Genomic DNA, 17,201 nt, shown 5'->3' with positions numbered 1-17,201 from the left:
ACATTATATATGTGCCCTATGTAACATGTCACACATCGTACATATCACTGTACATACATTATATATGTGTCCTATGTAACATGTCACACATCGTAAATATCACTGTACATACATTATATATGTGTCCTATGTAACATGTCACACATCGTACATATCACTGAACATACATTATATGTGCTCTATGTAACATGTCACACATCGTACATATCACTGAACATACATTATATGTGCTCTATGTAACATGTCACACATCGTACATATCACTGAACATACATTATATGTGATCTATGTAACATGTCACACATCGTACATATCATTGTATATACATTATATATGTGCCCTATGTAACATGTCACACATCATACATATCATTGTATATACATTATATATCTGCCCTATGTAACATGTCACACATCGTACATATCACTGTACATACATTATATATGTGCTCTATGTAACATGTCACACATCGTACATATCACTGTACATACATTATATATGTGCTCTATGTAACATGCCACACATCGTACATATCACTGTACATACATTATATATGTGCTCTATGTAACATGTCACACATCGTACATATCACTGTACATACATTATATATGTCTGTATGTAACATGTCACACATCGTACATATCACTGTACATACATTATATATGTCCTCTATGTAACATGTCACACATCGTACATATCACTGTACATACATTATATATGTGCTCTATGTAACATGTCACACATCGTACATATCACTGTACATACATTATATATGTGCTCTATGTAACATGTCACACATCCTACATATCACTGTACATTATATATGTGCCCTAAGTAACATGTCACACATCGTACATATCACTGTACATACATTATATATGTGCCCTATGTAACATGTCACACACATCGTACATATTATTGTACATACATTATATATGTCTCTATGTAACATGTCACACATCGTACATATCACTGTACATACATTATATATGTGCTCTATGTAACATGTCACACATCCTACATATCACTGTACATACATTATATATGTGCTCTATCTAACATGTCACACATCTTACATATCACTGTACATACATTATATATGTGCCCTATGTAACATGTCACACATCGTACATATCACTATACATACATTATATATGTCTCTATGTAACATGTCACACATCGTACATATCACTGTCCATACATTATATATGTGCCCTATGTAACATGTCACACATCGTACATTATATATGTGTCCTATGTAACATGTCACACATCGTACATATCACTGTACATACATTATATATGTCTCTATGTAACATGTCACACATCGTACATATCACTGTACATCCATTATATATGTCTCTATGTAACATGTCACACATCGTATCTATCACTGTACATACATTATATATGTCTCTATGTAACATGTCACACACATCGTACATATCACTGTACATACATTATATATGTGCTCTATGTAACATGTCACACATCGTACATATCACTGTACATACATTATATATGTGCCCTATGTAACATGTCACACATCGTACAAATCACTGTACATACATTATATATGTGCTCTATGTAACATGTCACACATCGTACATATCACTGTACATACATTATATATGTGCTCTATGTAACATGTCACACATCATACATATCACTGTACATACATTATATATGTGCCCTATGTAACATGTCACACATCGTACATATCACTGTACATACATTATATATGTCTCTATGTAACATGTCACACATCGTACATATCACTGTACATACATTATATATGTGCCCTATGTAACGTGTCACACATCATACATATCACTGTACATACATTATATATGTGCTCTATGTAACATGTCACACATCGTACATATCACTGTACATACATTATATATGTGCCCTATGTAACATGTCACACATCACACATATCACTGTACATACATTATATATGTGCTCTATGTAACATGTCACACATCGTACATATCACTGTACATACATTATATATGTGCTCTATGTAACATGTCACACATCGTACATATCACTGTACATACTTTATATATGTGCCCTATGTAACATGTCACACATCGTACATATCACTGCACATACATTATATATGTGCCCTATGTAACATATCACACATCATACATATCACTGTATATACATTATATATGTCTCTATGTAACATGTCACACATCGTACATATCACTGTACATACATTATATATGTGCCCTATGTAACATGTCACACACATCGTACATATCACTGTGCATACATTATATATGTGCCCTATGTAACATGTCACACATCGTACATATCACTGTACATACATTATATATGTTCTCTATGTAACATGTCACACATCGTACATATCACTGTACATACATTATATATGTCTCTATGTAACATGTCACACATCGTACATATCACTGTACATACATTATATATGTGCCCTATGTAACATGTCACACACATCGTACATATCACTGTGCATACATTATATATGTGCCCTATGTAACATGTCACACATCGTACATATCACTGTACATACATTATATATGTTCTCTATGTAACATGTCACACATCGTACATGTCACTGTACATACATTATATATGTGCTCTATGTAACATGTCACACATAGTACATATCACTGTACATACATTATATATGTGCTCTATGTAACATGTCACACATCGTACATATCACTGTACATACATTATATATGTCCTCTATGTAACATGTCACACATCGTACATATCACTGTACATACATTATATATGTGCTCTATGTAACATGTCACACATCGTACATATCACTGTACATACATTATATATGTGCTCTATGTAACATGTCACACATCATACATATCACTGTACATACATTATATATGTGCTCTATGTAACATGTCACACATCGTACATATCACTGTACATACATTATATATGTGCTCTATGTAACATGTCACACATCGTACATATCACTGTACATACATTATATATGTGCTCTATGTAACATGTCACACATCATACATATCACTGTACATACATTATATTTGTGCTCTATGTAACATGTCACACATCGTACATATCACTGTACATACATTATATATGTGCTCTATGTAACATGTCACACATCGTACATATCACTGTACATACATTATATATGTGCCCTATGTAACATGTCACACACATCGTACATATCACTGTGCATACATTATATATGTGCCCTATGTAACATGTCACACATCGTACATATCACTGTACATACATTATATATGTTCTCTATGTAACATGTCACACATCGTACATATCACTGTACATACATTATATATGTCTCTATGTAACATGTCACACATCGTACATATCACTGTACATACATTATATATGTGCTCTATGTAACGTGTCACACATCGTACATATCACTGTACATACATTATATATGTGCTCTATGTAACATGTCACATCGTACATATCACTGTACATACATTATATATGTGCTCTATGTAACATGTCACACATAGTACATATCACTGTACATACATTATATATGTGCTCTATGTAACATGTCACACATCGTACATATCACTGTACATACATTATATATGTCCTCTATGTAACATGTCACACATCGTACATATCACTGTACATACATTATATATGTGCTCTATGTAACATGTCACACATCGTACATATCACTGTACATACATTATATATGTGCTCTATGTAACATGTCACACATCCTACATATCACTGTACATTATATATGTGGCCTAAGTAACATGTCACACATCGTACATATCACTGTACATACATTATATATGTGCCCTATGTAACATGTCACACACATCGTACATATTATTGTACATACATTATATATGTCTCTATGTAACATGTCACACATCGTACATATCACTGTACATACATTATATATGTGCTCTATGTAACATGTCACACATCCTACATATCACTGTACATACATTATATATGTGCTCTATCTAACATGTCACACATCTTACATATCACTGTACATACATTATATATGTGCCCTATGTAACATGTCACACATCGTACATATCACTATACATACATTATATATGTCTCTATGTAACATGTCACACATCGTACATATCACTGTACATACATTATATATGTGCTCTATGTAACATGTCACACATCGTACATATCACTGTACATACATTATATATGTGCCCTATGTAACATGTCACACATCGTACATATCACTGTACATACATTATATATGTGCCCTATGTAACATGTCACACATCGTACATTATATATGTGTCCTACGTAACATGTCACACATCGTACATATCACTGTACATACATTATATATGTCTCTATGTAACATGTCACACATCGTACATATCACTGTACATCCATTATATATGTCTCTATGTAACATGTCACACATCGTATCTATCACTGTACATACATTATATATGTCTCTATGTAACATGTCACACACATCGTACATATCACTGTACATACATTATATATGTGCTCTATGTAACATGTCACACATCGTACATATCACTGTACATACATTATATATGTGCCCTATGTAACATGTCACACATCGTACATATCATTGTATATACATTATATATGTGCTCTATGTAACATGTCACACATCGTACATATCACTGTACATACATTATATATGTGCCCTATGTAACATGTCACACATCGTACAAATCACTGTACATACATTATATATGTGCTCTATGTAACATGTCACACATCGTACATATCACTGTACATACATTATATATGTCTCTATGTAACATGTCACACATCATACATATCACTGTACATACATTATATATGTGCCCTATGTAACATGTCACACATCGTACATATCACTGTACATACATTATATATGTCTCTATGTAACATGTCACACATCTTACATATCACTGTACATACATTATATATGTGCTGTATGTAACATGTCACATCGTACATATCACTGTACATACATTATATATGTGCTCTATGTAACATGTCACACATCGTACATATCACTGTACATACATTATATATGTCTCTATGTAACATGTCACACATACATATCACTGCACATACATTATATATGTACTCTATGTAACATGTCACACATCGTATATATCACTGTACATACATTATATATGTGCCCTATGTAACATGTCACACATCGTACATATCACTGTACATACATTATATATGTGCCCTATGTAACATGTCACACATCGTACATATCACTGTACATACATTATATATGTGCCCTATGTAACATGTCACACATCGTACATATCACTGTACATACATTATATATGTGCCCTATGTAACATGTCACACATCGTACATTATATATGTGTCCTACGTAACATGTCACACATCGTACATATCACTGTACATACATTATATATGTCTCTATGTAACATGTCACACATCGTACATATCACTGTACATCCATTATATATGTCTCTATGTAACATGTCACACATCGTATCTATCACTGTACATACATTATATATGTCTCTATGTAACATGTCACACACATCGTACATATCACTGTACATACATTATATATGTGCTCTATGTAACATGTCACACATCGTACATATCACTGTACATACATTATATATGTGCCCTATGTAACATGTCACACATCGTACATATCATTGTATATACATTATATATGTGCTCTATGTAACATGTCACACATCGTACATATCACTGTACATACATTATATATGTGCCCTATGTAACATGTCACACATCGTACAAATCACTGTACATACATTATATATGTGCTCTATGTAACATGTCACACATCGTACATATCACTGTACATACATTATATATGTCTCTATGTAACATGTCACACATCATACATATCACTGTACATACATTATATATGTGCCCTATGTAACATGTCACACATCGTACATATCACTGTACATACATTATATATGTCTCTATGTAACATGTCACACATCTTACATATCACTGTACATACATTATATATGTGCTGTATGTAACATGTCACATCGTACATATCACTGTACATACATTATATATGTGCTCTATGTAACATGTCACACATCGTACATATCACTGTACATACATTATATATGTCTCTATGTAACATGTCACACATCATACATATCACTGCACATACATTATATATGTACTCTATGTAACATGTCACACATCGTATATATCACTGTACATACATTATATATGTGCTCTATGTAACACGTCACACATCATACATATCACTGTACATACATTATATATGTCTCTATGTAACATGTCACACACATCGTACATATCACTGTACATACATTATATATGTGCTCTATGTAACATGTCACACATCGTACATGTCACTGTACATACATTATATATGTCTCTATGTAACATGTCACACATCGTACATATCACTGTACATACATTATATATGTGCCCTATGTAACATGTCACACATCGTACATATCATTGTATATACATTATATATGTGCTCTATGTAACATGTCACACATCGTACATATCACTGTACATACATTATATATGTGCCCTATGTAACATGTCACACATCGTACAAATCACTGTACATACATTATATATGTGCTCTATGTAACATGTCACACATCGTACATATCACTGTACATACATTATATATGTCTCTATGTAACATGTCACACATCATACATATCACTGTACATACATTATATATGTGCCCTATGTAACATGTCACACATCGTACATATCACTGTACATACATTATATATGTCTCTATGTAACATGTCACACATCTTACATATCACTGTACATACATTATATATGTGCTGTATGTAACATGTCACATCGTACATATCACTGTACATACATTATATATGTGCTCTATGTAACATGTCACACATCGTACATATCACTGTACATACATTATATATGTCTCTATGTAACATGTCACACATCATACATATCACTGCACATACATTATATATGTACTCTATGTAACATGTCACACATCGTATATATCACTGTACATACATTATATATGTGCTCTATGTAACACGTCACACATCATACATATCACTGTACATACATTATATATGTCTCTATGTAACATGTCACACACATCGTACATATCACTGTACATACATTATATATGTGCTCTATGTAACATGTCACACATCGTACATGTCACTGTACATACATTATATATGTCTCTATGTAACATGTCACACATCGTACATATCACTGTACATACATTATATATGTGCCCTATGTAACATGTCACACATCGTACGTATCACTGTACATACATTATATATGTGCTCTATGTAACATGTCACACATCGTACATATCTCTGTACATACATTATATATGTGTCCTATGTAACATGTCACACATCGTACATATCACTGTACATACATTATATATGTCTCTATGTAACATGTCACACATCGTACATATCACTGTACATCCATTATATATGTCTCTATGTAACATGTCACACACATCGTACATATCACTGTACATACATTATATATGTGCTCTATGTAACATGTCACACATCGTACATATCACTGTACATACATTATATATGTGCCCTATGTAACATGTCACACATCGTACATATCATTGTATATACATTATATATGTGCTCTATGTAACATGTCACACATCGTACATATCACTGTACATACATTATATATGTGCCCTATGTAACATGTCACACTTCGCATATATCACTGTACATACATTATATATGTGCCCTATGTAACATGTCACACATTGTACATATCACTGTACATACATTATATATCTGCCCTATGTAACATGTCACACATCGTACATATCACTGTACATACATTATATATGTGCTCTATGTAACATGTCACACTTCGTATATATCACTGTACATACATTATATATGTGCCCTATGTAACATGTCACACATCGTACATATCACTGTACATACATTATATATGTGCTCTATGTAACATGTCACACATCGTACATATCACTGTACATACATTATATATGTGCCCTATGTAACATGTCACACATCGTACATATCACTGTACATACATTATATATGTGCCCTATGTAACATGTCACACATCGTACATATCACTGTACATACATTATATATGTCTCTATGTAACATGTCACACATCGTACATATCACTGTACATACATTATATATGTGCCCTATGTAACATGTCACACATCGTACATATCACTGTACATACATTATATATGTGCCCTATGTAACATGTCACGCATCGTACATATCACTGTACATACATTATATATGTTATATGTAACATGTCACACATCGTACATATCACTGTACATACATTATATATGTCTCTATGTAACATGTCACACATCGTACATATCACTGTGCATACATTATATATGTGCTCTATGTAACATGTTACACATCGTACATATCACTGTACATACATTATATATGTGCGCTATGTAACATGTCACACATCGTACATATCAATGAACATACATTATATGTGCTCTATGTAACATGTCACACATCGTACATATCACTGTACATACATTATATATGTGCCCTATGTAACATGTCACACATCGTACATATCACTGTACATACATTATATATGTGCCCTATGTAACATGTCACACATCGTACATATCACTGTACATACATTATATATGTGTCCTATGTAACATGTCACACATCGTAAATATCACTGTACATACATTATATATGTGTCCTATGTAACATGTCACACATCGTACATATCACTGAACATACATTATATATGTCTCTATGTAACATGTCACACATCGTACATATCACTGTACATACATTATATATGTGCCCTATGTAACATGTCACACATCGTACGTATCACTGTACATACATTATATATGTGCTCTATGTAACATGTCACACATCGTACATATCTCTGTACATACATTATATATGTGTCCTATGTAACATGTCACACATCGTACATATCACTGTACATACATTATATATGTCTCTATGTAACATGTCACACATCGTACATATCACTGTACATCCATTATATATGTCTCTATGTAACATGTCACACACATCGTACATATCACTGTACATACATTATATATGTGCTCTATGTAACATGTCACACATCGTACATATCACTGTACATACATTATATATGTGCCCTATGTAACATGTCACACATCGTACATATCATTGTATATACATTATATATGTGCTCTATGTAACATGTCACACATCGTACATATCACTGTACATACATTATATATGTGCCCTATGTAACATGTCACACTTCGCATATATCACTGTACATACATTATATATGTGCCCTATGTAACATGTCACACATTGTACATATCACTGTACATACATTATATATCTGCCCTATGTAACATGTCACACATCGTACATATCACTGTACATACATTATATATGTGCTCTATGTAACATGTCACACTTCGTATATATCACTGTACATACATTATATATGTGCCCTATGTAACATGTCACACATCGTACATATCACTGTACATACATTATATATGTGCTCTATGTAACATGTCACACATCGTACATATCACTGTACATACATTATATATGTGCCCTATGTAACATGTCACACATCGTACATATCACTGTACATACATTATATATGTGCCCTATGTAACATGTCACACATCGTACATATCACTGTACATACATTATATATGTCTCTATGTAACATGTCACACATCGTACATATCACTGTACATACATTATATATGTGCCCTATGTAACATGTCACACATCGTACATATCACTGTACATACATTATATATGTGCCCTATGTAACATGTCACGCATCGTACATATCACTGTACATACATTATATATGTTATATGTAACATGTCACACATCGTACATATCACTGTACATACATTATATATGTCTCTATGTAACATGTCACACATCGTACATATCACTGTGCATACATTATATATGTGCTCTATGTAACATGTTACACATCGTACATATCACTGTACATACATTATATATGTGCGCTATGTAACATGTCACACATCGTACATATCAATGAACATACATTATATGTGCTCTATGTAACATGTCACACATCGTACATATCACTGTACATACATTATATATGTGCCCTATGTAACATGTCACACATCGTACATATCACTGTACATACATTATATATGTGCCCTATGTAACATGTCACACATCGTACATATCACTGTACATACATTATATATGTGTCCTATGTAACATGTCACACATCGTAAATATCACTGTACATACATTATATATGTGTCCTATGTAACATGTCACACATCGTACATATCACTGAACATACATTATATGTGCTCTATGTAACATGTCACACATCGTACATATCACTGAACATACATTATATGTGCTCTATGTAACATGTCACACATCGTACATATCACTGAACATACATTATATGTGATCTATGTAACATGTCACACATCGTACATATCATTGTATATACATTATATATGTGCCCTATGTAACATGTCACACATCATACATATCATTGTATATACATTATATATCTGCCCTATGTAACATGTCACACATCGTACATATCACTGTACATACATTATATATGTGCTCTATGTAACATGTCACACATCGTACATATCACTGTACATACATTATATATGTGCTCTATGTAACATGCCACACATCGTACATATCACTGTACATACATTATATATGTGCTCTATGTAACATGTCACACATCGTACATATCACTGTACATACATTATATATGTCTGTATGTAACATGTCACACATCGTACATATCACTGTACATACATTATATATGTCTCTATGTAACATGTCACACATCGTACATATCACTGTACATACATTATATATGTGCCCTATGTAACATGTCACACATCGTACATATCACTGTACATACATTATATATGTGCCCTATGTAACATGTCACACATCGTACATATCACTGTACATACATTATATATGTGCTCTATGTAACATGTCACACATCGTACATATCACTGTACATACATTATATATGTGCTCTATGTAACATGTCACACATCGTACATATCTCTGTACATACATTATATATGTGCCCTATGTAACATGTCACACATCGTACATATCACTGTACATACATTATATATGTGCTCTATGTAACATGTCACACATCGTACATATCTCTGTACATACATTATATATGTGCCCTATGTAACATGCCACACATCGTACATATCACTGTACATACATTATATATGTGCTCTATGTAACATGTCACACATCGTACATATCACTGTACATACATTATATATGTCTCTATGTAACATGTCACACATCGTACATATCACTGTACATACATTATATATGTGCCCTATGTAACATGTCACACATCGTACATATCCCTGTACATACATTATATATGTGCCCTATGTAACATGTCACACATCGTACATATCACTGTACATACATTATATATGTGCCCTATGTAACATGTCACACATCGTACATATCCCTGTACATACATTATATATGTGCCCTATGTAACATGTCACACATCGTACATATCACTGTACATACATTATATATGTGCTCTATGTAACATGTCACACATCGTACATATCCCTGTACATACATTATATATGTGCCCTATGTAACATGTCACACATCGTACATATCACTGTACATACATTATATATGTGCCCTATGTAACATGTCACACATCGTACATATCACTGTACATACATTATATATGTGCCCTATGTAACATGTCAAACATCGTACATATCACTGTACATACATTATATATGTGCCCTATGTAACATGTCACACATCGTACATATCACTGTACATACATTATATATGTGCCCTATGTAACATGTCACACATCGTACATATCACTGTACATACATTATATATGTGCCCTATGTAACATGTCACATCGTACATATCCCTGTATATACATTATATATGTGCCCTATGTAACATGTCACACATCGTACATATCACTGTACATATATTATATATGTGCCCTATGTAACATGTCACACATCGTACATATCACTGTACATACATTATATATGTCTCTATGTAACATGTCACACATCGTACATATCACTGTACATACATTATATATGTGCCCTATGTAACATGTCACACATCGTACATATCACTGTACATACATTATATATGTGCCCTATGTAACATGTCACACATCGTACATATCACTGTACATACATTATATATGTGCCCTATGTAACATGTCAAACATCGTACATATCACTGTACATACATTATATATGTGCCCTATGTAACATGTCACATCGTACATATCCCTGTATATACATTATATATGTGCCCTATGTAACATGTCACACATCGTACATATCACTGTACATACATTATATATGTGCCCTATGTAACATGTCACACATCGTACATATCACTGTACATACATTATATATGTGCCCTATGTAACATGTCACACATCGTACATATCCCTGTATATACATTATATATGTGCCCTATGTAACATGTCACACATCGTACATATCACTGTACATACATTATATATGTGCCCTATGTAACATGTCACATCGTACATATCCCTGTACATACATTATATATGTGCCCTATGTAACATGTCACACATCGTACATATCACTGTACATACATTATATATGTGCTCTATGTAACATGTCACACATCGTACATATCACTGTACATACATTATATATGTGCTCTATGTAACATGTCACACACATCGTACATATCACTGTACATACATTATATATGTGCCCTATGTAACATGTCACATCGTACATATCCCTGTATATACATTATATATGTGCCCTATGTAACATGTCACACATCGTACATATCACTGTACATACATTATATATGTGCCCTATGTAACATGTCACATCGTACATATCCCTGTACATACATTATATATGTGCCCTATGTAACATGTCACACATCGTACATATCACTGTACATACATTATATATGTGCTCTATGTAACATGTCACACATCGTACATATCACTGTACATACATTATATATGTGCTCTATGTAACATGTCACACACATCGTACATATCACTGTACATACATTATATATGTGCTCTATGTAACGTGTCACACATCGTACATATCACTGTACATACATTATATATGTGCTCTATGTAACATGTCACACACATCGTACATATCACTGTACATACATTATATATGTGCCCTATGTAACACGTCACACATCGTACATATCACTGTACATACATTATATGTCTCTATGTAACATGTCACACATCGTACATATCACTGTACATACATTATATATGTCTCTATGTAACATGTCACACATCGTACATATCACTGTACATACATTATATATGTGCCCTATGTAACATGTCACACATCGTCCATATCACTGTACATACATTATATATGTGCTCTATGTAACATGTCACACATCGTACATATCACTGTACATACATTATATATGTCTCTATGTAACATGTCACACATTGTACATATCACTGTACATACATTATATATGTGCTCTATGTAACATGTCACACACATCGTACATATCACTGTACATACATTATATATGTGCCCTATGTAACATGTCACACATCGTCCATATCACTGTACATACATTATATATGTGCTCTATGTAACATGTCACACATCGTACATATCACTGTACATACATTATATATGTCTCTATGTAACATGTCACACATTGTACATATCACTGTACATACATTATATATGTGCTCTATGTAACATGTCACACACATCGTACATATCACTGTACATACATGATATATGTGCCCTATGTAACATGTCACACATCGTCCATATCACTGTACATACATTATATATGTGCCCTATGTAACACGTCACACATCGTACATATCACTGTACATACATTATATATGTGCTCTATGTAACATGTCACACATCGTACATATCACTGTACATACATTATATATGTGCTCTATGTAACATGTCACACATCGTACATATCACTGTACATACATTATATATGTGCCCTATGTAACATGTCACACATCGTCCATATCACTGTACATACATTATATATGTGCTCTATGTAACATGTCACACATCGTACATATCACTGTACATACATTATATATGTCTCTATGTAACATGTCACACATCGTACATATCACTGTACATACATTATATATGTGCTCTATGTAACATGGCACACATCGTACATATCACTGTACATACATTATATATGTGCTCTATGTAACATGTCACACATCGTACATATCACTGTACATACATTATATATGTGCCCTATGTAACATGTCACACATCGTCCATATCACTGTACATACATTATATATGTGCTCTATGTAACATGTCACACATCGTACATATCACTGTACATACATTATATATGTCTCTATGTAACATGTCACACATCGTACATATCACTGTACATACATTATATATGTGCTCTATGTAACATGTCACACATCGTACATATCACTGTACATACATTATATATGTGTTCTATGTAACATGTCACACATCGTACATATCACTGTACATACATTATATATGAGCTCTATGTAACATGTCACACATCGTACATATCACTGTACATACATTATATATGTGCTCTATGTAACATGTCACACATCGTACATATCACTGTACATACATTATATATGTGCTCTATGTAACATGTCACACATCGTACATATCACTGTACATACATTATATATGTGCTCTATGTAACACGTCACACATCGTACATATCACTGTACATACATTATATATGTGCCCTATGTAACATGTCACACATCGTACATATCACTGTACATACATTATATATGTGCCCTATGTAACATGTCACACATCGTACATATCACTGTACATACATTATATATGTCTCTATGTAACATGTCACACATCGTACATATCACTGTACATACATTATATATGTGCTCTATGTAACATGTCACACATCGTACATATCACTGTACATACATTATATATGTGCTCTATGTAACACGTCACACATCGTACATATCACTGTACATACATTATATATGTGCTCTATGTAACATGTCACACATCGTACATATCACTGTACATACATTATATATGTGCTCTATGTAACACGTCACACATCGTACATATCACTGTACATACATTATATATGTGCCCTATGTAACATGTCACACATCGTACATATCACTGTACATACATTATATATGTGCCCTATGTAACATGTCACACACATCGTACATATCACTGTATATACATTATATATGTCTCTATGTAACATGTCACACATCGTACATATCACTGTACATACATTATATATGTGCCCTATGTAACATGTCACACATCGTCCATATCACTGTACATACATTATATATGTGCTCTATGTAACATGTCACACATCGTACATATCACTGTACATACATTATATATGTCTCTATGTAACATGTCACACATCGTACATATCACTGTACATACATTATATATGTGCTCTATGTAACATGGCACACATCGTACATATCACTGTACATACATTATATATGTGCTCTATGTAACATGTCACACATCGTACATATCACTGTACATACATTATATATGTGCCCTATGTAACATGTCACACATCGTCCATATCACTGTACATACATTATATATGTGCTCTATGTAACATGTCACACATCGTACATATCACTGTACATACATTATATATGTCTCTATGTAACATGTCACACATCGTACATATCACTGTACATACATTATATATGTGCTCTATGTAACATGTCACACATCGTACATATCACTGTACATACATTATATATGTGTTCTATGTAACATGTCACACATCGTACATATCACTGTACATACATTATATATGAGCTCTATGTAACATATCACACATCGTACATATCACTGTACATACATTATATATGTGCTCTATGTAACATGTCACACATCGTACATATCACTGTACATACATTATATATGTGCTCTATGTAACACGTCACACATCGTACATATCACTGTACATACATTATATATGTGCTCTATGTAACATGTCACACATCGTACATATCACTGTACATACATTATATATGTGCTCTATGTAACACGTCACACATCGTACATATCACTGTACATACATTATATATGTGCCCTATGTAACATGTCACACATCGTACATATCACTGTACATACATTATATATGTCTCTATGTAACATGTCACACATCGTACATATCACTGTACATACATTATATATGTGCTCTATGTAACATGTCACACATCGTACATATCACTGTACATACATTATATATGTGCTCTATGTAACACGTCACACATCGTACATATCACTGTACATACATTATATATGTGCTCTATGTAACATGTCACACATCGTACATATCACTGTACATACATTATATATGTGCTCTATGTAACACGTCACACATCGTACATATCACTGTACATACATTATATATGTGCCCTATGTAACATGTCACACATCGTACATATCACTGTACATACATTATATATGTGCCCTATGTAACATGTCACACACATCGTACATATCACTGTATATACATTATATATGTCTCTATGTAACATGTCACACATCGTACATATCACTGTACATACATTATATATGTGCCCTATGTAACATGTCACACATCGTACATATCACTGTACATACATTATATATGTGCCCTATGTAACATGTCACACATCGTACATATCACTGTACATACATTATATATGTGCTCTATGTAACATGTCACACATCGTACATATCACTGTACATACATTATATATGTGCTCTATGTAACACGTCACACATCGTACATATCACTGTACATACATTATATATGTGCCCTATGTAACATGTCACACATCGTACATATCACTGTACATACATTATATATGTGCCCTATGTAACATGTCACACATCGTACATATCACTGTACATACATTATATATGTGCTCTATGTAACATGTCACACATCGTACATATCACTGTACATACATTATATATGTGCTCTATGTAACATGTCACACATCGTACATATCAC

General features: G+C 33.1%; 1 protein-coding gene across 4 annotated transcripts in view; it reads left to right on the top strand.

Annotated features, from left to right (window-relative positions):
* LOC141155194 (class I histocompatibility antigen, F10 alpha chain-like) overlaps positions 1-17,201 on the top strand; it is a 213,090-nt gene that overhangs the window by 161,525 nt on the left and 34,364 nt on the right. The gene's annotated exons all lie outside the window — the stretch shown is intronic.

The sequence above is a fragment of the Phyllobates terribilis genome, unplaced genomic scaffold (assembly GCF_046119375.1).
Source record: "Phyllobates terribilis strain yellow unplaced genomic scaffold, ASM4611937v1 Scaffold_7__3_contigs__length_470593459, whole genome shotgun sequence".
NCBI lineage: Eukaryota > Metazoa > Chordata > Amphibia > Anura > Dendrobatidae > Phyllobates > Phyllobates terribilis.
The sequence above is the reverse complement of the archived record's forward strand: the minus strand, read 5'-3'. Positions and strand labels throughout refer to the sequence as shown.